A 24,715-nucleotide genomic window follows, 5' to 3' on the forward strand; every position below is an offset into this window, starting at 1 on the left:
ACCAGCGACTTCAAGAGGAAGATGGGCATAGAAGGGGATCCTTATGGAGTTTGATAGCCATTTGGGCAAGAAACTGCTTTTGCCTGGACTGTTGCATAAACTGGACACAGAGAACCCTCAGAGAGAGGACTGCTGAACTTGCCTAAAGGTGAGATGGTCTTTCGGGCTTCCTGATTTATAAAAGAGTCTATGAGACATTCTGCAGGACACAGCAGAAAGGGACTGAACTGTCCTTGAAATTTCCTGCTTCATGGAAAAGTCTGCTGGATACTGTGGTCCTAAAGGCTGAAGATGGATGCTATAACAGTACAAAAGAACTTTGAGTGACTGTCCAGGTAGCAAGATGTCTCAGTCATTTCTAGAGTTTTGGAAGTTGCTTACTTCTTGTTCACCTAGGTAATATTGTATCCTTCTGGAGTCTTTGATGGAGTTGAAGACTAAATAGATATAGTTTTCCTTAGTTATGATAAAAGATAAAGTAGATATAAATATTATAACTGTAATTCTTGCTTGATAACTGTTTTGTATTATGTAATTTTACTTTGTTAAAGTGAAAGCCTTTCTTTTTTGTTTAAACAGAAAAAGGGGAAATGAGGGAGGACTCTCATTGGTTAATAAAGAAACTGCCTTGGCTTTTTGATAGGGCAGGATTTAGATAGGTGGAGTAGACAGAACAGAATGCTGGGAAAAAGGGAAGTTAGTCAATCGCCATGCCTCTCCTCTCTGAGGCAGATGCCATGAAGCCAGTCGCCAGGTCATACATGCTGAATCTTTCCCGGTAAGACACCACCTTGTGCTGCTACACACATTACTAAATATGGGTTAAAGCAAGATGTGAGAATTAGCTAATAAGAGGCTGAAACTAATGGGTCAAGCAGTGTTTAAAAGAATACAATTTGTGTGTTGTTATTTCGGGTGTAAAGCTAGCCGAGTGGGAGCCAGGCAAGACGAAAGGCAGGCCTACATGCTGCCCCTTCTACAGAATGTCCTGTCCTCTCGTGCTTGCTCTTTCGTGTTTGTGAGTAGCGTACTCTTCTCACAAGCACACTGTTGCCTGGTTCAGATACTTTCATTGGGGCAGCATTTTCTTTCTTTGTGACCCTAAACTTACTTCTAACAACATCAAGAACAAAGCTTTCTTAAAGACAGAACCAGGGAAAGGCTGCTTGAATAGAAATATCTCAAATGCAATTTCTGTTGACCTAGGAAGATGGCTTCTATTTCACTTCCATCTAAGACGTCTTAAACTTTGATCATCAAGTCTGAGGAGAGAAAGATTAACATTATACACATGGAGGGCTGTAGTGGTGGCTTAGTGTTGAGTGTTTGCTGCTTTTTTTTTTTTAAGAGGACATCAGTTCCATGCCCAGCATTCATGTTAGGTGTCCCAGAATCACTTGTAACTCCATCTCCAGAGGATCTAATGCCCTCTTCTGACTTCCATAAGTATCCCCACACACATGGCAAACACACACACACACACACACACACACACACACACACACACTAGTGGTAGTAACTTGGCTAGAGAGTTGGCTCAGTGGTAAAGTACATACACTGCTCTTGCAAAAGACCCAAGTTCAATTCCCAGCACTTAATTTCTTCTCCATAGGGATCCCACACTACTGGCCTTTAAGGGTGCCTTCTCCTACATGTATATTCACATTTAAAAACAAAACAAAAAACAAAAAAAAACATTTTAAAAGATTGTACATGTCTTATAAATCCCGAAAACTGTGAACTTGAGCCTGAAAAAAACCTCAAGTAAGAAAAAAAACAAACCAAGCACAGTTTAACCTTTTCTGTGGAGACGTTGGAAAGCATGAGGACTAGTTAGGGTATAGGGAAATGAATGAAATTTTTCAGAGAGAAGCTGTGCCTTCACAGGCTGTTTTATTAGGACTTCACTGATGTGTAGAAGTTGTACTGTTGCAGGTTCAGAGTGGAATTGTCTTGGTTCATCTTTAACCCCTTAAACAATTACCTCGTTCCCACCTCTGTATGTAATGTAGCATTCCTGTGAGTGTCAGGTAAGTCCTTTGGAATGTGTAAATGGACCCTCACATCCACCAACGTAAATGCTACTAGGACTGTCATTAGAGAGCATCCGACGCCTAAAGTAGAAGCTTCCCTTCTCCGCTCTGACCGCCTACTCGCTCGTCCCACAGGGGTATCTAAAACGTGCCCTGGTTGATGGCTTTCCTTCATTCTGTCTCTATAAAGTTTCGTGAAACTGTTACCATGTTGGACTGGAATTTGGGGTACCCTAAAACTGTTCCCAGGCCACGGTCACTCATATTTGACTCTGGAATAAACTATTTTTTTAATCCTTTTTGAGGTGAGAGCTGTGTGTTTGCCTTATAACTGAGGTTTGTAAAAAAAAAAAAAATTAGATGCTTTTATATGAGCTAAGGGTAGCAATAATTTCCCATGGTTAGAATGCAGTACAGTCCAAATCACGTGTTCTATCCTACTGCTTATCCCTTCGTATGTCGAATGTCGAGTGCCAACCTCTGGCTAACACAATGCTGAGAAGTCCCATCATTGGGACAGGCTGGGACTTTTGGGATATATATGTTCAGATAGAGATTCGCATACAGGAAGCTTATTAAGGAGGGCTCCATCAACGTTCACAGGGGGAAGGAAACTAGTCAGGGTTGGGCAGAGGAAGAAGTCGGGCAGCAATGCAATGTTAAAGACAGTCAAGCTGCCCTGCTAGGTGTTTTGATGTCCTTTTGGAGCTGTCCTGAGTTGGGGTAAGAGAGCCAAGGTTGTTTTTACCTCTGAACTAGCCATATTTCCACTGGGTCCTGATAGGGAGGGTGGCCTAGGTAAGGTGAAGGCAGCTCCTCTGACAAGGCTGTCCTCAGATAGGATGGGAGTTGAGTGAGATATAAAGAGGAGGGGGCTAGAGAGATAGCTCAGTGGTTAAGATCACTGGCTGCTCTTCCAGAGATCCTGAGTTCAATTCCCAGCAACCACAATGTAGCTCAAAAAAAAAGAAAAATCTATAGTGGGATGTGATGCTCTCTTCTGGCATAAAGTCATACATGATGCAGATAGAGCACTCACATACATAAAATAAGTAAATAAATCTTTAAAAAATATAAAGAGGAGGGGCTGAGAAGATGACTCAGTGAGTAAGAGCTCTTACTGCCAAGCCAGATGACTTGAGTTCTATCCCCAGAGCCCACATAATGGAAGAAGAGAATCAACTTTTGCAAGCCGTCCTCTAGCCTCCACATGTAAGCTGTGGCATAGGTGGGGGCACACACAACAATCAAATGAGTAAATAAATAAATAAATAAATATGTAAAAGATCTGGGAGAAATTGACTCAGTATTTGATAGGCATTTGGGTGATGCGACACAAATATATGGCAACGAATAAACATTCATAGGAAACACTTTGATGCTCCCAGGTAGATCAAGGGCCATAACAGCTTTTAATGTGCTGCGAAGAGGAGATGGATTGGGGCTGGGATTTATAGCTGTGCACCAGGTGGGAATGCTGCCTAACCTGTCTGTCACAACTATGTTACTGGACTCTTAGCACCTGATAGACTTCCAGCCAACTCTAGGATTGATTAGCCATCTGCACCTTGGTCTAAAATGAGCTCCTCCTAGTCAACATTTAATAGAAGGTGGGTTTAAAATAAGTGTTCTACCTATAACCTAGCTATGTGTATGAGTGCATGCGAATGTGTGTGAGAAAGTATGTGTACTTGTGTGTGTTAGTGTGTGTGTGTGTGTGTGTGTGTGTGTGTGTGAGTGACGGTACATATGTCTTTTCTCTTGTTCATAACATAGCATACGTTTTTATTGTTTAACGTTCTCAAGTGTCCCCATGTATGGCATCATTAAAGTAAGGTGCATATACCTCAGGGAGTTCATTACATAGGCAAGCTCTTTCAAAGAAAAGAAACTAGTAAAACTTTTATGATGTATATTTTTGAGTTTAAAGAGGGGGATTGCCAGCGGAAATTTCTTTTATGGCAGATTGTTTTTAAATTGATATTTTTTGACCCTAAGAGGAAGCAATACATGTTCCAACCTGAATGAACCTAGGAACATCTAAGAGAGCAGCCACAAAGCCACATATCATGCCGTTCTACTTACATAGGATGTGTTAAGTAGGAAAATCTTAGGAGACAGCAGGTAGATTAGGTTCTGCCTGGGGAAGGGAGGGAAGTGTCGGATCCTGGGGTGATAGTCAAAGGACATATGATCTTGTGGGCCTTAAGACAATTCTCTGATGCTTGCCCCACTCTCAGGGTATTAAAACCACTGAACTGTTCATTTTAAGTGGATAGATTGTATAGTATGTGTGATATACGACAATAGAGTGGCTATGAAAATAATTTAGTGCACAACCAATGAGGAAGTACTTATGAAAATAATTTTATGTACAGCCAATATTCTATTTACTATAAAGATGCGAATAGGAGCATCAATAAGTAAACATATTTTGTAGAGATTTAACACTGATGGAAATCATGATTGAGAAAGTTGGAAAAACAATGATCCATGTAGGTACATGAAAACCTAGGATGTTAAAGTTTTTACTGCTTTGAAGCAAATAAACACAAAGTTAGTGACTTAAAATGAACTGTAATTATCATCCGACCTTCTGTCTGGGTCAAGAGTCCAGGGATGACTAAAAGGGCTTAAAAGGCCTCTCACAAGGCTGCAATTCAGTGCAGCCAGGCCTGGGGTCATCTCCCAGTTCATGTAGTTGGAGGTGAGATTCTGTTCCTTCCTTGCTCTCTGGGTCCCTCCAATATGGTAGTGTGGTTCTCTGGGTGCAGCAGCCCCAAAGGCAGGATAGAAAATCAGTGATTATCTTCTTAGTAATTCTTTTTTTTTTTGTTTGTTTGTTTTTCGAGACAGGGTTTCCCTGTAGCTTTGGAGCCTGTCCTGGAACTAGCGCTTGTAGACCAGCCTGGTCTCTGCCTCCCGAGTGCTGGGATTAAAGGCGCCACCATTGCCCGGCCTTCTTAGTAATTCTTAAACTTGATCATATGCAAAGATCACCTGGAAGCCTTGCTAAAACAGGTTCATGGTTGTGCCAGGAAATCTGAAGCAGTGAATTCCGATGACTATTTGGCTGCCAGGACTAGGCGGTGTCTGAGACAAAATGAGAAATGTCGGCGCTATCTATTCTGTCTTCACTTAAAATGGATGCCTGCTTATCGTGGCTTGTTTAAAACTAACTTTAAAAAGTTCAGTCAGAGGACAACTTGCAGGAGCAGGTGCCCCTTCTTCCACCAGGGGGTACCAGGGATTGAACTCAGATTTTTTTGGCTTGGTGGCAGGAGTCTTTGCCCACTGAGCCATCTCGCCTACTGTAAACTCCCCACCCCCGTTAATTAATTTTTTTAGATTTAAGGTCAGAACATTTATTTGCTTTTCTTAAAGACTTAGTTTTGACTGGACTCAGAAGCAGAAGCTGTCAGTGAAGATGGCCTACGTCCCTTGGCAGTCTGTTCTGGGTGTTTTCCCTTTAACTTCCTTCACTCTTTAGGCCAAAAGTTTAGCATATTCTGCAACCTCCTTGTTTTTCTTAGTGCATTGTTTCTTCAGAGCAAAATGTAGGCGTTTGTGTTGCAGGACACGTAGAATAACAAGACGCTGACTCATGGGTGCTCTGGTCCTGGGCTTCTTCCCTTCTTGGTTTCAGGGCTTTCTGACAGAATATTGGTAGACATCATCTCTTTTAGAGAGACTGAAAGGCTTTCAGAATCTCTTTTGGGCCCCCAACTGTTGAGGCATATTGGCATCTGTTAGTCCGGTCCCCGTTTTTACACTAACCAGGTTGAGAACACTCAGACTGGCATCCATGATGCACTCAGAAGCAGACTTGCAATTTTTCCCATTCCCTTGGTCTATAACAGTGGTTCTCAACCCGTGGGTCGTGACCCCTTTGGGTTGCATATCAGATGCTTAAAATACAATTCATAACAGTAGCAAAATTACAGTTAGAGTAGCAATGAAAATCATTTTATGGTTGGGGGTCACCACAGCATGAAGAGCTGTATTAAACGGTCGCAGCCTTAGGAAGGTAGAGAACCACTGGTATAGAACAAGAATGCTTGTACTCTGTAGCAGGTGCACTCTGCCATGTGTCAAGACCCCTGCTTCATGGGGAAACCTTGTTTTTTATCCCCACCACTGATTCTGACCACGGAAACTTTCCACTCTTCACGCAGAGCATCGGCAGCTACTTTCATGGCCTTGTGCTTCTCATAGAAAGAGCGACATTTGCGTTCATCATCCACTTCAATGAGCTGCTCGTAGCCCATGGCTGGGGTGGAGATATTCAGCTTCATCTTGACATGACTGAACGCCACAAGAAAGAGGACCTACCTGTTAATTTTTTATTTAATGTTTTGCTAAAACAATCATGTTGATATTAGAGGTTTTCGACAGCCCCTGAATTTGGTGTACAAAGTGAATGGCTCATTTATGTCCCCGATTCCCAGCCGTGACTCTATTTGGGAGACAGGCCATAACTGCTTCTGTTTCCTCCTGAGATAAAACGTTCTAACCTTTTCTGATTTCAATCAACAAGAAAATGCAGGCTTGGATGAGATGAAGCAGACACTGGCTAATTGTTCTGAGGCTTCTGGATGGAAAGGAACTGTCTGCTTTGATCTCTGAGACTGAACCAAGCTGCCTTCAAGCCACCCGCTGGACTTGGCCTACAGACAGGTGTCCTCAAATTTTTCCTGCTTGTAACAAAAGGGTCCAAGTGCCGGGCGGTGGTGGTGCACGCCTTTAATCCCAGCACTCGGGAGGCAGAGGCAGGCGGATCTCTGAGTTCGAGGCCAGCCTGGTCTACAAGAGCTAGATCCAGGACAGGCTCTAGAAACTACAGGGAAACCCTGTCTCAAAAAAAAAGAAAAAGAAAAAGAAAAGAAAAAGAAAGGGTCCAAGTGCATTCTGAATCTCACCCTTATACCCACGGAGAAACATAGCTACCACCCCTCATTAAAGAAGCCTTTCTTTACAGGAAACGGAGACCATCATGGAAAACCTCAATGGGATACAATGCAGAAATCAATGGAGCACAGGAAACCCAGACCTAATGGATACATGTACATCAAAGCTCCTGCATTTATGGACACTGGCAAAGTATATATAGAGAGAGCCAGAATACCGGGATCTTATAGGAAAGGTCTGTCTTAGCAATGGCTGTATAAACTATACTGGTACAATGACAATATCAATAGATAAGCTAACAGGGAAGGAGAAAAATCCTCATTAAGTTCCACCCCTAGACAAGAACTATGGGTAACTAACCACTGCTGAGAGGAGAATAATCCTCTTCCAGGGATGAGGCCCCAGTTGGATATCTAATGCAAAGTAGTCAACCCTGAAACCACAAACACACAGACAACAAACATCGACTCAGCAGGTTGTAGTTATAAATTTGCGAATATTTATATGTGTATAAAAATAATAATAAAAGAAAAAAATAGCCATCAATTTGAGAGCAGAGGGGCTTAAAGGGAGTTGGAAGGGAGACGTGGGGGGAGGTGAAGGGAGGAGAGGGACGGTGACAGTGATATAATTATACTTTAATTAAAAGTGTGTAAAAAAGGGTCTAAATGCCCTGAGGGCACAGAGCTCGTGGTGACATCATCTAGGAGTTCTGGAGACACAGATGGGATTCTGCAGCTCTGAAATTACCGTGCAGAACAAAGCAACCATTTATCACTGGGTGGAAAAACAAAGTCCTTACATTTTGCGGCTGTCCATCTGGAGTGCCACGAAAGGATCTGGTGCTTGGAACCACATGGCAAATATCCTTTCTCTACTCCACCTATAACACAGCCTTAAGAAGTCAACAGAATCCAACACTTTAAAATGTCTAGCAATTGTTAAATTTGTGGCAGAGTCTCATGTAGCCCAGGCTGGCTTTGAACTCACTTTGTAGCCATGAACACCTCTGAACTTCTGGTTCTCCTGCCTCCAACTTTCCAAGCGTCGGGATTATAGGACTGAGCCTCCACACCTAGTTTACACAGGGCTGAGGGTTGAGCTCAGGGCTTCATACATGCTGGGCAAGCATCCTACCCATTACGCTATATCCCTATCCCTAAAGCCCCAGTGTCTACTACATGCTAATTCTCAGTTGGTTACTGGATGCCCATGGATGTCAGAATGTAGATAGACTTCCCAAAACACTCTTGGTAAGTCAGAAGTCGTCTTTGTTATACAGCCTGTTTGTTGTTGCTGTTGTTTGTTTGTTTGTTTCCCCCATACAACTGGTTGGTGTAGAGGAGAGAACAGGGACCCAGCGCAGGTAACTAGCACCAGGCCAGAGCCTCCCTTCCGAAAGAGCTGATGATAGACTGCGATGGCATGAAAAAGAACTCTAATTTGATAATCTTAAATAAATATTGTGGTCTGAATGCATAATATCTCTGATAGGCTCACGTGTTTGAAGAGTTGGTTCCCAACTACTGGGTCTTGTGTGGAAGGTTGTGAAAGCTTTTGGGCAGTAGAGTTGTTCAGGAAGTAGGTTAGGAAGTGGGTCACTGGAGGCTGACCATAGGCCATAATGGTGTTATAGCCTGCTCCCCACCTCCTGTGTTCTGTTTTGTGGATGAGGAGGCTTTGGGGCCAGCTGCTATATGTGCCTACAGCCCTGCCTTCCCTGACATGATGGAAATCCCCTAGGTGTGTGGGTAGCCCTGCCTTCCCTGACACAGTGACTGTCTCCTAGACGTGTGGGTAGCCCTGCCTTCCCTGTCATAATGGCTGTATTCTAAAAGTGTGAGCCAATATAAAACTGGCCTTAAGTTGCTTCTGGTCAGGTAGTTGGTCAAAGCAATGAGCAAATCCACTGGTGGGCTATTTGACAAGACAGAATGAAGTAGGAGGAGAGCATGGATGATACAGAAGGAGTCGGAGGAAGAAAGTGGGAACGGGAATAATCAAAACCCATTGTAGATGTGTATAAAACTCGCAACGAATAAAAAGTTAAGAAGAAAGAAAAGCAGGGCTGGGAGATGTTTCAGCCATCGCGAACACTTGCTGCTCTTTCAGAGGAGCCCGGTTCAGTTCCCAGCACCCACATGGTGAGTGACACTATCCATAACTCTAGTTCCAGGGACTCCAGTGCCCTCTTCTGGCCTCGACGGACACTAAGTGTGAATGTGGTACACATATAAACAGGTAAGAAAAATGCTCATACACATAAAATAAAACAAATTTTTAAAAATTAGAAAAATAAAGAAAGGCAACTTAATACAGTAAGTAAGACAAGTCTTGACTTTGTGTAACAGCACAAAGGAAAGGAAAAGGTCACTGAAGACCCGGAAGAAACTTCACCGGAGTCCACGCCATCCATCCTTCATTTGTCTTCAGACTCACTTCCCCAGCTCTACCTGCTTCCAAGGCAAACAACCAGGACTTGTCTGATCGTGACGGAAGAAGAAAGGGCTCTTCTCCAACTGCAGTTAAAATCCCCAGGGAAGAGTCTCCACTCCTATTCCTTCGCTCCCTGCTCCTACCATGCGTTCCTGCACTCATTCTGACTCTTCCAAGTGTTCGCCAAAGCTTATACGGGTCAGGACTGATCTAGGTGTTTGGAATGCTGAAGCAAACAAAACAGTCCCTTCCACAAAGCTCACATCTCAGTAGGGAGAGGCAGAGAATACATGTGTCAGATAGAACTATGGTGAGAACAATGACACAGGGCGACAGGACAAGGCACAAGGTGAGTGACGTCATGGCGTTGGACCGCTTTAGCTGAGAGGGCTTCTCTGAGGTCTGAGCAAATAAAGATCATGCACCATCTGGAACAGAGCATGCCAGGGAGAGGAGACAAGTGTGCAAACTGAGTGAGGTTGTGGCGTCTGAGAGAGGAAAAGCCAGTATGACTGGAACTTGTGACCCTGGGGAAGAGTAGGAGGTATTGAGACTCAAAACAGAAGGTGTCAAACCACACAAGAGCTTGCTTGCTGTGGTGAGAAGTTTGTACTTAACTCTGGACACAGTGGGAAGCCAAGTGGGGAATTTTAATCAAGGGAGTGATATGTGTTAAAAAAAGTCATGGTTGCTATTTACAGAGAAAATATCAGAAAGGAGCAAAAAAGAGATCACAAATGGCCAGGAGGTTCTCACAGTGGCCTGAGAGGCAGACGGTAGTAACTGGAACTGAAGTGGACCTAAAGGAGATAAAAAGAAATAAAGAATTGAAAAAAAAAATGCTTGGAAGGAGGAGCTGACTGGTATTGAGTGTGGGATTTGAGAGAGAGAGGGTAAGATTCAAGGGCTACTCCAAGTCCTTGGGCTTGAGAAACTTAATGGCTACACTATTACTAAGGTCACATATTTGTACCATGAAGTTTGAAGAACCCTCTCCATTTCCATATAGCAAGGAGTCCAGGACTAGAATATTCTAGGGTTAATTGAGAGATTCTAGCATGTCATAAAAAACTTAAGCTTTCTTTCATTTTTAGAACAGTTCTGTTCATCATGTGAAGATGTCCACCACCATTCTAGATTCAGCTCCACCCTCAAGGCACAGAAGCCTCACCACAGCGCCCCAGCATGCAGGAACAAAAGCGTATGCAGAAAAAAAAATTTCTTTCTATGTGGCTGACAAACCAAGGAGAAAATTGTTGCTACTTTAAGAGTGGTGTCTGAGTTACTGTTCTCTTGCTGTGAAGAAACAACATGACCAAGGCCATTCCTATAAAAGAAAGCATTTAATTGGGGGCTCACTTACAGTTTCAGAGAGTGGGTCAATGATTATCATTTTTGGGAGCACGGTGGCAGACGTTTGAAGTGAGAAGTCTTGGAGACTGAAAGCCCAACCCAGAGGGTTGATGCTGCCTATAGAGAGGGAGTATCAGAACTGAACTGGAGAATCCCCAGCTGGTGCTGGCTAAGAACGGATTGCATCTTTGCCAGCTACAGGGGTCACAGTTTACTCCGCGTTCACTGGGAATTGGGAACAGAGGTTGACTTTTTCCACTCCAGGTCTGCCCGCCCCCACAGCTTAAGAGTCCAGTTCCACAAGACTGCCCTGTACTTCAGATGCCGATCAGTAGCTCCAGATTGTTATCTGTGCTTCTGACCAACCTGCTATCACAGGGCTTCCAACAGCCCGTTCCTTGGGTCCAGCTAATAGAGGATGCGGGGAATAGTTCTGCTTATCAATTTATTTTAAAAAAGATGTTAAGACAGTGAAAACAGGCAGCTGAGGGAGAAGGCTAGGTGTGGTTGAAGGGGTGCAGGGCTTCCACGTCCCCTCTGGGTGTGCTAACCACGACTTGCAACTCAGCAGTTCTCCACATCATGACTTTGTTTTTTGTTATTTTGTCTTACAAAGTCTTCATTGTGTGTGAATGGTTGATTCCAGCACTAGCCAGCTGTGATCAACACAATCTCTAGCCCCTCTCTCTTCTCGGGGACCAGGGCCTGACCACTACAACCTTCCTATCCCATTGCTTTTCTGGCAGGTCAGCACTCCACCCGGAAGCGGTCTAGAGGCTTGCCAAGAGTTGCCTTCTTAGATATTTTGACTATTCCAGGAAACTCCCCAGATTTTAAGAGCTTCCCATCTGTCAGGAAAACACAAAGGCTCTGTGTTAACCATCGGGATCAGAGACCGAATGTTAGGATGGGAGGTTTACCTAACGCTAGAGAGCGCCAGCTCAAGATCTTAGCTCAGCCGGAAATGGTTCTCATTCTATCTCATAGCAGATCTGCTGTGTCCATGCCATAGTGGGTGCTGAGAACCAAACCCACCTAGGTTCTCTACAGGAACAGCAAGTGCTCTTAACCACTGAGCCATCCATCCACCAACACCCCCAGCTTCATTCTCAATGTGAAACACTACCAGTTTCTTTTCAAAATCAGAACTGGACTTACCATGTCCCTGTATCGTGACTATGAAATCAAATCAATCTTAGAATATTCTCAAGAAGGAGAACCAAGACATGACAGTAGGGAGGTGCCCTTAACTAGCTGGGCTATGGCAGAGTAATCTGTACAAGCAAATGCTGCCCTATGAAAAGTCAGACCTGCAGTACGTCTTCAGCTCTGCAGACTCAATTCCCCACTTTCCGGGCTGTGCTTTCAGCCCTTACATCCCCAAATCTTTAGAACATTCTCCACTCTCCATGATTCTATTTCCTTAGAAGACATTGTTTCTTCTTTATTTTCCAACGGAGACTGTAAAGGTCCTGAGAATGGCACCTCTGTGCCTCCACCTCCCCTCCTCCTGAAATGAAGGATGACTTATTTGAGCACAACAACACACATCTGTTACTGCAGCACCTGAGAGGCCAAGGCCACAGGAGCAAGGCTGGTGTACAGACTAGAGTGGCTGAATTGATGACTTCCTGTGTTACAAGACTATTCATCGCACCGTGTTCTGTATCCCACTGCCTCGCTCGACTCAGAGGCTCTTCTCTGTATTGCATCGGCCGGAAAATTCAGGGCTTCCATGGCAGTTTGACATCCCCATCAACCTCCCTATTTCCTGTTCTGTTTGCAGCTAAATTTCTCCAGAGTCCTTGATGGCTTCTGTCTTCCGCTCTCCTCTCAAATGAGTCTGACTTTACTCTTATCTCCATCACTCCAGGTGCACAGCCCCACACGGTGGCCATGACCGCATGTGACCAAATCCAGAGGCTATTTCTCTGTAGTCACCTTTCGGCTAACACTTGTGTGCTGTGGGAGCTCCTTCTGCTGCTTCAGCCAATAGCCCTTAAGATACCAGCCCACTTGGGCGTGGTCTCTTTTGCTTTAAAAAGCATTGGTAGCCCTGCTCTCCCTCCCTTGCTTCTGCCTCGGCTTCTGGCTACTATATTCCTTTCCTGGTCTTGCAGAGGGCTGTCATTCTAGGACGGTGATCTGTAAGTTTTCCCCTTTAAATAAATAACCCTTTTATTAATCATAATTCCAAACTGGTGTGGGATTGTTTTGTGACTTACACCTTCACTTGCAACTGTTAAAACTGGCTACTTCTTGAACTTTCTCTTCCCTCTTATTCTGTACCATGGCATTACCCCCTTACCTCATTCCAGTCCCTTCCTCCTCTGTTTGAATCTAATACTGGAGTTCCCCTGGGCCCTTCTCTTGGTCTTTTAAAAATTCTAAACCATCAGTGAGATGTATTTGGCATAAGACAAATTTACCCACTTCAAGTACACAATTCTATGATTTTTTAAAAATAAATGTATGAGGCCGGGTGGTGGTGGCGCATGCCTTTAATCCCAGCACTCGGGAGGCAGAGGCAGGCGGATCTCTGAGTTCGAGGCCAGCCTGGTCTACAAGAGCTAGTTCCAGGACAGGCTCTAGAAACTACAGGGAAACCCTGTCTTGAAAAACCAATAAATAAATGAATAAATAAATAAATAAATAAATGTATGATGTCGAGCAGCCATCGCCACAATCCTGTTCTTGAACATCCCCTTACCATAACATCTTCCTTGCTCATCCACAGCTAAAAATTTCAGACTTTACCCAGGAACCTGCCAATCACTGTCCTTACCATTTTCTCCATTGCCACACTCTGAAGAGATGACCTCATACCGTCCCATGACTTTATAAACTATCTATATGTCCAGGATAACGGATGTCCTCAGTGCCAGCTTCTCTCCTGACTCCAGGCTCATGGACCAATGGCCATTCTGGTTCCCAATAGCACCTCGGACATGTGACTGCTGCTTGTTTCTTCCCAAAGCCTCTTTAGCAGCAGAATCTGCAGCAAGCTCTGCGACTTAATTGGAGTTGACTTATTGGTTCAGAGGATTAGTTCTTTATCATCCTGACAGGAAGCAAGTGGTGTGTAGGCAGACATGATGCTGGCGAAGGAGCTGGGACTTTTCCATCTGGATCAGCAGGCAGCAGGAAGAAAGAATGAGCCACTGGACCAGGCTTCAGCTTCTAAAACCTCAAAGCTCACCCCCAGTGACACACTTCCTCCAGTAAGGCCACACCTACTCCAACAAAGCCATGCATTCTACTCCTTTGAAATAATGTCACTCCTTATGAGTTTAGAGAGGGCATTTTCATTCAAACTACCACAATAAACATAATATTTACTCACGTTACAATATATGTTTTAACTTTCCTTCCATATTGAGCTCATCCATCATCAGAGGAACTCACATAATAAAGAACAGATGAACTCATCACTTTGACATTTTGATCCACAGCTTCATTGTGTTGTTGGATGGTTAATCTTGGTCATTAACGTTGTCAACTTGCTGGAATTTAGAGGCACCATAGTGACACATCTGTGGGTATGTTCGTGAAGAGTTTTATAGATTAGGCTCATTGACATGGGAAACCCATCCTAAATGTGGACAGTACCATTTCAAGGATAGGGTCCTGGATTGAATAAAGAGGGTCCAAATCTTTCTGCTTCCTGACTTGGATTTAACGTGACCTCAAGCACCTGTTACCATGACTTCCCGTCATGAGGATGAGTGTACCCTCAAACTGTAAGCTGAAATAACTCCCCGCCAGGCATTTTGTCTCCAAATGAGAAAAGTAGCTAATACATATTACTGGAGTTTGAGAGATTCCTAGCTGTTCCCTTAGCCCAGAGAAAAATGTAGACTATGGAGGGCATGCCTTCCCCATAAAACCAACCCCCAACACACCAATCTACAGTTTACACACCTGAGGAAGCGCTGGGTGCTAGGCCTTGGTTGCTTGTCATCACCTGAAGCTTGGTAAAACATTTAGCTTCTGCCTCCGCTCCCAGAGATTCTGATTCTTAAGACTTGGAGGGGTGGAAATGGGGATTGTAAATAAGTACCCCAAGGGATGTTGTTGAAGATGGTCTGTGAACCTGTTGTTAAACATACTGCCATTAGGGCTGGGAAGATTGCTGAGTAGTAAAGAGCATGTGTTGTTCTTCCAGAGGACCAGAACTCAGTCGGCTTGCAACTGCCTGCAATTCCAGGGGTCCAGCACCCTCTTCTGGACTGTGCAAGCACTGTGTTCACATGTGTACCGTACCCTATCCTCAAATAGACATGTAATTAAAAATATTAAAACAACAACAAAACCCACTGCCATAGAGAAGGATTCTGGTTAAGAACCCCATGAAGAAATCTCCACGTGACAGTTCATCGTTACCGACTCCTCTTGCCCGTCAACTTGACGGACCGAGAAGTATCCGCTGATTAATGCAGCACACCTCTGGGTGTACTGAGGGCATTTCCAGAGAGGATTAACTAAGCAGGAAGCGGCATTCTGAAGGAGGGAAGTGTCTCCTTGTAAGGCAGGGGAATCCAAAGGAAGTGAAGAAATTAAAGGAGAGAAAGGAGGAGCCAGAGAGCAGGACTGTCCTCTAGTTCTGCTTCCTAGCCCCACAGTGAGCTGAGCAACATAGACCTTACTTCCCTTAAACTGTTTTGCCCAGCAACTAGGTCACAGAAACGAAAGAAACCAATGCACTAGGACAGTTAGTTGTACAGCTGCGCTTGTCTGTTGGCCCATGTTGAGTCTTTCAAGGGAGCATGCGCCGTAATCCGGATCCTTTTTCTTCTGTGTTCCACAATCCTACAGATTTACCTACCTCCTGTGTGGAGCTGCCAGGCAAGGACTGCTCTGGCTGCTGGTCCTTTTGTGTCAGTCTCTAGCCCTCTGCAAAGACCCAAGGCCCCTGTTTCTTCTCAGCTCTTTGAAACACAAGTTTTCTTACCCTCATCTCAATATGGAAGTGTGTCTCCAAGGCAGAGGAAGGAGACATAGCCTCTTCCTAGGGGATGAAGTGCAGCAGTAAACACACATCAGCCTCTAAAATCCTTCCAGTTTTATCAGCTATTTTATCGTAATCGATTACCCTTAATTGTGTGTTTTCCTCTCCCCCCCTCCCCCCGCACTCAGTTTATTGGGCGATTTTTTTTTTCCTTTTCTCTCTTCCTTTTCCCCTTTGGTTTTATCCCTAATATGCATTTCCTGGGACTGATAGAACAAAATGCTCCAAACTGGGCAGCTTAGAAAACATAATATAACAATATTGGGGCTGGAGAGATGGCTCAGTGGTTAAGAGCACTAGCAGCTCTTGCAGAGGACCCGAGTTCAGTTCCCAGCACCCACATGGTGACTTCACTATATCTATAATTCTTCTGACCACCCAAGGCACTGGGCACGCACGTGGTTCACAAACATACATGGAGGCAAACACTCATACACATAAATTTTTAAAAATAAATATAAGAATTAAATTACTAACAGATTGAACAGTATCATGATATGACATATTAACAAATAAAATGTACCATAAATACACAACATTTCACTGAATCAAAACTCTATTTATGACTGGGGTTGTAGTCCTGTTGGTAGAGTTCTTTCCTAGTGTGCACAAGACCCCAAGTTCAGTTATGTGCACCACAAAAAGATGATATTTACTTCAGAAGGAATGTACAGTTTCAAAGTGTGAAAGACATAAAATTTGGAATCAGTTAGCTACAGTGTTTATATATGTTTTTGTGTGTAAAAATGTATGTGGTGTGGGACAATAGTCTGTATTCTGTCAATTATATTTTAAATAAATGCTGATTGGTCAGAAGCCAGGCAGGAAGTATAGGTGGGACAACCCGATGGGAAGTAGAGGTGGGTCAATGAGAACAGGAGAATTCTGGGAAGAAGGAAGTCCTAGTCTGCAGTGTGACCCAGCCACAGAAGAAGCAAGATGTGACTGCCTCACCTAATAAGGTACCAAGCCACGTGGCTAACATAGACAAGAATAATGGGCTAATATAAGTTATAAGAGTTAATAAGAAGCCTGAGTTAATGGGCCAATCAGTTTCTGATTAATGTAGACATCTGTGTGATTTCTTTGGGACTTAACAATAGTGGAAATTGGGCAGGACAGAAACCCTGACAATATGACTTAACTTCCCAAATGGCTGCGATTATAGTGTATACTCACACACCTAGTTCCTGAACCTATGCATACGGAATTGTCTCACAATCCTACCAAGTCTGATTTCTCGAATCCAGATGCTTACTATACGATGTCAAACGCCTTGTTAACTAATGTCAAGTCCATCTCCAGAGTTCAGCCTTCAAATTAGCCAGTTACTACCAAGTAAAGGAACTTTGTACATTTATTTCCTTATAGTCAAAGGGTGCTGTATTAGTTTCCTGTGGCTGCTGTAACAAATTCCTAACATCTTGGTGACTTAAAACAATTGTGATTTGTTATCTTACGGTTTGGGATCCTAAGTAGCTAAAATGAAGATGGTGACAGGGCTGTCTCTCTTCTGTGTTTTTTTTTGGGAGGGGGAATGCGTGCTCTATGCTTTCCATTCCTAGAAGCTGCTTGGTTTGTGGCTTGCTTCTGTTTGCAAAACCTGAAATGGCTGTCTGAGCATTTTTAACACGACATCACTTTGACACTGTCTTCTTTTTCGTTCATTTATTTCCTGCAGTCTCAAGTGTCCTTTGCCATCTTCACACGGACCAGAGCATAGGCACTTTTAGCGGTGTTGTTCTGCCTACCACGGTCACCTATGTCACAGGGCTATTGAAGGGACTTGGCTAGATGGTTCTCTAGCGTACATTGCACTTGCTCAGCATGATGTCAGCACTCCATACATATTAGCATTATCGAAGTGATTACTTGCTTACATCTTTAGCCTCTCCCTCACTCCCAGACTTCTTTCACACCGGACAGCCGTCATGTTCCAAAACCCTAATTTCAACACGCTTCTCCCCATTTTCATTTCTTACTCTGGGCCCTTTTTCTGCTCTTTTGCTGCTCTGTTTTATTTAAAATGTTTTCAAATGTCATTGATTCACTCATACTGTGTGCGCATGTGAGTATGTGGGGTAGTGCAAGGGTCAAAGCGTGCCTGTGGGAAGGATAGGATAACGTGTTGGTGTTGGCTGTCTTCCTCTTTCATTGAGGTCCTGGGGATCCAGCTTAGGTCACCAGGCTTGGTAGCAAGTGTCTTTATGCACTAAGCCACCTCACTGTCCTACCTTGTGTTTTCCATGTATTGTCAATCACCCATCTTCTGTCAGAATGCGATTGCATCAGTGAGTGGCCTGCAGACTGGCAACAATGGCACCGCTTATGGGCCCATTAGAAAAGTGGAACCCGGGTCTTGCGGGGTAGCTTGCGCAGTAAGCGTTTGCTATGAGAGCTTGAAGACCAGATTTGATTTCCAACACTAATACAAAAGCCAGGTGTCGCTTAGTGCAGCATTCCATACTCTCTGGGCAGGGCCAGGTGAATCTCTGTGAGTTCAAGGCCAATCAGGTCTGTATAATGAGTCCCAGGTTGGCTAAGGCTGCACTGTGAGACCCTGTCTTGAAAAAAGAAAAAGAAAGGTGAGTGAGCAAGCGAGCGAGCAAGCGGGCATGCATTTCATTTCTAACTTCTAATCCCAGGGCTGGGGCTCAGACAGCAGGGTGTTTGGGCTCACTAATCATGTGGTCTAGCCCTGTAGGTGAACGTCAGGTCCTAGTTGTTGTGCCCAGATTACGATCCCCAGAGAGAGACCACCAGAGAGGCCCAGACTGTAATAAGCAAGGTTTAATCAGCATAATACAAACATGTTTGGAACACATCTCCATCCCCGTTACAACAAGGGAGAGAGGAGTTGTATCTCCTCTGTGGGGTAAGCTTTTAAAGGCATAACTACAAAGAGTATCTTTGAAGATGCTTTGGCACGGGTACAAGGACTTTTGCTCCCTCCCATTCTGTTAAGTTAGCTTTTTCCTTGTTTTTAGAGCAAGGCCACTGTTCTTGAGTTAGGCCATCTTTATCAGCCTGTACCAGGTGGTGGCTGGGCTGAGCTAAGTGACCTTGTGCTCAGAATCTCCTGGGTGGGAGAGAGGAAGGCCACTATCTTCCTGGGAAAACATTCTGCTAGGAAATTTCTTCTTGCCCCTTTGAGAATAAGGGGTGAGGGTCCCACACTAGTGGGAAACCTTGTCTCAAAAGCTAGAGTGAACAGCTACTGAGTAACAATATCTGAGATTGACTTCTGGTCTCCACACTCATGCCCATGTGCATGCCCCCCCCCCTCAACAGGCACACCCACACAAGTTTGCTTGTTCTTAAATTATGAAAAAAGAAAAACGAAACCTAAGCTTTCCCCACTCTTAAAAGACAAGGGACCTCCCCCCCCCCCTTTGTACCACTCAGATTCCCAATTCCTAAGGACACGCAGGCAGAAGCTCTGGAAATACACGTTCACATCTGGATGGAGGAGAGAAATCTGCAGGGCTTGGTTGCTGAAGAGAGATCTGCGGACTAACAACTCGGAATCAGTCTGAGAAATTTTCATGGTTGGCAAAGTCTCAATTACAAAAGTAGCCTGAAGTGGCTCACGCCTTTAATCCCAGCACGTGGGAGGCAGAGGCAGGCGGATCTCTGTGAGTTTGAGGCCAGCCTGGTTTCCGAGAGCTAGTTCCAGGACAGGCTCCAAAGCTATGGAGAACCCCTGTCTCGAAAAACAAACAAAACAAAACAAAACAAAACAAAAAGTGAGCAGAACTGGAGACACTGTGGTGGCAAAGGTAGGACACTGGGAGCAGTGCATCACCAAACTCTCACGGGAGGGAGGGCGGGCTGAGTGGAGCCAAGCTGTGGTGGGAAGTGGGAAATCCATACTAGCCACTTCTGGAACCAGAACCTGTGGCCACGCCCCTAGTTTCTATCAGAGCTCCTCCTCTTCCTCCTCCTCCTCCTCCTCCGTCTCCTCCTCCTCCTCCTCCCCTCCTCCTCCTCCTTCTTTTAAACCTATTTATTTATTATATATACAGTATTCTGTCTGTGTGTATGCCTGCAGGCCAGAAGAGGGCACCAGACCCCATTACAGATGGTTGTGAGCCACCATGTGGTTGCTGGGAATTGAACTCAGGACCTTTAGAAGAGCAGGCAATGCTCTTAACCTCTGAGCCATCTCTCCAGTCCCCTCTTCTTTTTTAAAACAGGGTCTCATATATATCCCTGGCTGCCTGGAATTTGCTATGTAGACCAGGCTTTCCTGAAATTCACAATAGGTCCACTTGCCTCAGCCTCCCAAGTGCTGCGATTAAAGGCCCATGCCACCATGTCTGTTGTCCCCCCCCACCTCTTTCAAGTCGGGGTTTTGCCGTAACCCAAGCTGGCCTCACATTCAAGGCAATCCTCCTGCATCTCTGCATCTTTCTCGCCTTGTGGGTACCAGCATTGTGTTGCTATGCTTGGCTTTTGAGGTAACTTCTCTACATCCTTTAAGAGCCAGTATAAATGTTACTCTTTCTCAAAGTCCTCCTAGGATGTCTCAAGAATAATGTCACTCCCTCATTATCTCTGTTGTAACATAAAGCCACTGATGCTTCACCCTCCAGAAAAACTGTGATCTCCTGCAGGTACAGGCTACATTTGATTGTCCCATAACCCCCAAATTGATCCCCCCAAACCACCAGCACATAGTAAGTTCCTAGAAAGATTTGCAGCCTTTGATCACATCAAAGGAAAGAAAAGGGAAGGGAAGCCTAACGAGCTAATTACTGAGCTGCGGGACAATTGACTTGCTGAGCCAGGCGGCTTTGCTGTGCAAACAGAACATAATTGGTGGGCAGCTGCTGTCCATGAAAGGCAAACCAATCTTCTGAGAAATCAAGCCAGTAGCAGAGGACGCTCTGTGTCTTGAGAACAGACCTCGACACACTCTCCCCAGAAACCTGATTGCCAGATACTTTGTGTCAGCCAACAGTATGGTGGTAACACATTGACTTTTTTTTTTTTTTTTTTTTTTTAATTTTTCGAGACAGGGTTTCTCTGTGGCTTTGGAGCCTGTCCTGGAACTAGCTCTTGTAGATCAGGCTGGCCTCGAACTCACAGAGATCCGCCTGCCTCTGCCTCCCAAGTGCTGGGATTAAAGGCGTGCGCCACCACCGCCCGGCTTTTGTTTATCCTTCTTATTAAGAAATTTGAATTATCACTAGAGGGGCTTCACTGGTAGTAAAGCCCTAACTACAACAAAGTTCTAGAACAGGGTTCTTCTTTAGGCAAAGTATTCAGTTTAGTTATTTTGAAGACATGCTGGTAACAAAATCCACAGTAGGGGATACATTTCCTCCCTTCCTCCCTCCTTCCTGTCTTCCTCCAGTATTTATGGACCACTTGTGTTTGGACAGGTCTTGTTTTAGGTGTAAGAAATACAAACAGAAGGCGCCATGGCCCTCTACACCCCCAACTTCTTCCCAGAGTTTGTCACTTGCAAAAAGGGAGGGATTAGAAAAGGGAGAACATACAAGAAGAAGCTGACAGCAAGATTTGGCAAGTGGCGGTTAGCTCTGTGTCAGCGGAGACAGAATGGCCTTAAGACACTTTCCACCAGATGATAAAGTTTATTATTAATTGCCATAGGTCCAGGAGGTGGTAACCGTTCTTGCTATAGTCACACGAGATCAAATGAATACAAGATCAGCCCTACCCTTGAGAATTTCATGGGGTGGGGTGGGGTTCTCTAGGTTGGAGGCTAAGCGAGTCCCAAAGAGTTCTCCAGACAAAGAGCATTCTTGTCACTTAGGAACCAGCTAGAAAGGCAACTGCAGCTGAGCCTCTGAGAGTTGGGAGCAGTCAGCAGCAGTCTATACTCTCAGAGCATCCCTCTGACGCCAAAGCAAGCCAAAAGCATCCATGACTCCAGACCCCGAGATATCCCCAGCATGGTCTCTGGACCATGACCACTATCATCAACGGACCTCAGGAGCTAGTTACAAAGATAGTCCCCAGTCCCATTCCCACCCTACTGTGCCAGAATTCTCAGTTTCCCAAACATTGCCAGGCTACCACAATTTGCAAAGCTCCGATTGGAACACACTGTGCCCCCAAAGAGCCTAGAGCCAGGGCTAGCAATAATGCCTCCCATGGCACTTTCCAGAGCCCTGAAACATGCCTATAGGCTGAATAACTTTACTTCCCTGTGCCCTTATGTGACGCTGTCAGAAACAGATATTTTGCAAAATTGAACAGCACCAGGCTGTTCTTGCAGAACTGGCTCTACTCTTGTCTCTGAAGACTGGAGTGATATCACTTAAACCCAAGTGGTTTGCTGGTAGCCATCAGATAGCTAGCAAACTGTCCGGTTGTCAGGTGAGCCCCTGTTTAAAGGCATAATGAACTTCTCTGTCTGAAGGAGGGCTGATAAAATTTCTAACATAAGTGAATCAAAAACATGTGTAAAATATTAAGTAATGTATGAGATTGGGATTTATCAGTCCAGTAAATAACCTTGGCATCAAGAAGCCTAGGGTAGCTGAAGGAATTGGAGACATAGCTGTTGCTGTGCCACCCTGGCTGTCCAGATGTGGCAGAGCTTGGGCTCTCCTTAGAGTGTCCATGATTCAGCCCCAAGCAGTCAAAGCGCTGTTGTCCAGCCCAGCAGGAACTTCCAGGGTTGGAATGATGTGGTTGGCATCTCTTCTGATTTGCTAGCATTCCTACCACTTACAACATGAACCCCGTCCTCGCTACTCATAGATTCCAACTTCGTGCGTGTAGTGTTTTGAATGAGATGGTCCCTCATAGGCTGATAGGTTTTAACACTTGGTCCGCAGCTAGTGGTGCTATTTGGGTAGGTTTAGGAAGAGTGGCTTTGTGGGAGGAAGTATGTCACTGGGGTAGGGGTGACACTTTGAAGTCTAAAAGCTGGGCACCAGCCCTAGTTCACTCTCTGCTTCCTGCTTGTGATTTAAGATGTGAGCTCTTGGGCTGGGGGTGGTGGGTGCACACCTTTAATCCCAGCACTTGGGAGGCAGAGGCGGGAGGATCTCTGAGTTCGAGGCCAGCCTGGTCTACAAATGTTATTCCAGGACAGGCTCCAATGCCTTGGCTCTGCCATCATGGACTCTTATCCCACTGTGTTTCATCCTAGCAACAGAAGCATAACTAATACAATTAGTACATCCAGGCCAAACATGGTGATTCACTTCTTTAACCCCAGTGCTTGGGAGGCAGAGGCAGGCAGACTTTGTGAGTTCAAGGCCAGCCTGGTCTACATAGTGAGTGTCTCAGGCCAGCCCAAGCTACATGGTGAGACCCTGTCTCAAACAACAACAAAAACAATAAGTATGTTCACTTAACAACATCTACTTGTAATCCTCCAATAAATACCACGGAGACTCCATGGTTATTTGTGGACATGTGCTGAGAAAAATTTGAGTTGTTCAACACACATAGTCACAGGCTCCAAGGGGTTAAAGAAGAAATCTGTTAAACAGCAATAAAAACAATTCCAGTATGACACAATGTCTTTTGGGTAAGCAGAAAATTGTTTAATAATGTAATGGAACTTTCCTGTCCAATCTGATAAAATATAAATATGAAAAATCATAGAACAATCTTACTCATTCCTGCAGAAGACAAAAAAATAGCAAAGTAAATCCAGTAATGGGTACAAGTAATAAAATTGATTTCCCCAAGAAATACAGGATGACAACATTAGAAAATTTTTCAGTGTGGTTCTCCAACTTAATAAACCATTGTGATCATCCCAGTAGATTAAAAAAAAAACTTTGATGAACCCCAAAACACTCCTAATGTTCTTAAGAAGAGAAAAGCAAAACTCTTAAGATGTCAAGAATAGAAAAAAGGGGCATGGTTCCAGGGTTGGTGGGGCACACCTGCAACCCCAACACTTGTGCTTACTGAAGTAGGGGAGTTTGAATTCCAGGGCACCTTGGGCTATGTGGTGAGGCCCTGATTAAAAAATACAGAAAACTTGTTTGTTTTCTAACAAGAGACAGAAAACATGTGGATTTGGACTGGAGGGGAGGTAGGGAGAATCTCATACACATCCCCAGCACTGCATAAGCCAGATGTGATGGTGCACATCTGTAAAACCAAGGCTGACCTCAAATTTGCTATGTTGTGGTGGATTACTGTGCAATTCTGAACAGAGATCGGGCACCAAGACTTCAGGAAAACAATCTGATGTGCAAGCACAGGCTGAGATGAACTCTTCTTTGCAAGGACCGAGCTAAATACAGTATAATAAAGGCTTCTTATGTGAGGTTTTATGCTTTGTCTCCCATATACGGTAACACCATTTCCTTGCTTATTTTAAAACCTTAAAGTGGGACTCTTAATAAGGTCCAGGTGCAGTCTCTCAGAAGATGTTGCAAGGTCTCTTTTAAGCACGTTGGCAGAGACTAGACCACATGTTGACCTCTCTGCCCTTCTTTCAAGGTCTCTAGGAAGGCTCTGTCATGTAGGAGTGGGTTGCAAGGGAAGTGTGGTCAAGTTTATGTATACTCAAGACATTGCTTCACCCACGTGGCTATTTTCTGATTTTCTTTTCCTTAGCTTTCAGGGGCTTCAGCCACAGAATGACTTTGACTTCTTTCGTGCCTCTACCTTGGTTGCAAGGGACACACACACACACACACACACACACACACAGAGAGAGAGAGAGAGGAGAGAGAGAGGAGAGGAGAGAGAGAGAGAGAGAGAGAGATACACACACACAAAGAGAGAGACACAGAGAGAGACAGACAGAGAGAGAGAGAGGGAGGGAGAGAGAGAGAGAGAGAGAGAGAGAGAGAGAGAGAGAGATTAACCTAATGAGGTCTGTCTCCTTGTCCCTAGTGATGAAAGTCTTTTGACCAGAGGCTTGTAGGTACCTAACTCTTACATATTTATTCATTCACAGGCTGAGGTAAATTTAAGAAAGCAACTATTGTGGATAACAATCGACAGTATTTGGAATATTATCTAAGGGACA

The 24,715-nt window shown here is 44.5% G+C and overlaps 1 pseudogene; it reads right to left on the reverse strand.

Moving 5' to 3' along the window:
• Positions 1–5,419: 5,419 nt before the first annotated feature.
• Positions 5,420–6,328, reverse strand: LOC119810153 (annotated as a pseudogene).
• Between the last annotated feature and the right edge of the window lie 18,387 nt (positions 6,329–24,715).

Source organism: Arvicola amphibius, chromosome 3 (assembly GCF_903992535.2).
Source record: "Arvicola amphibius chromosome 3, mArvAmp1.2, whole genome shotgun sequence".
NCBI lineage: Eukaryota > Metazoa > Chordata > Mammalia > Rodentia > Cricetidae > Arvicola > Arvicola amphibius.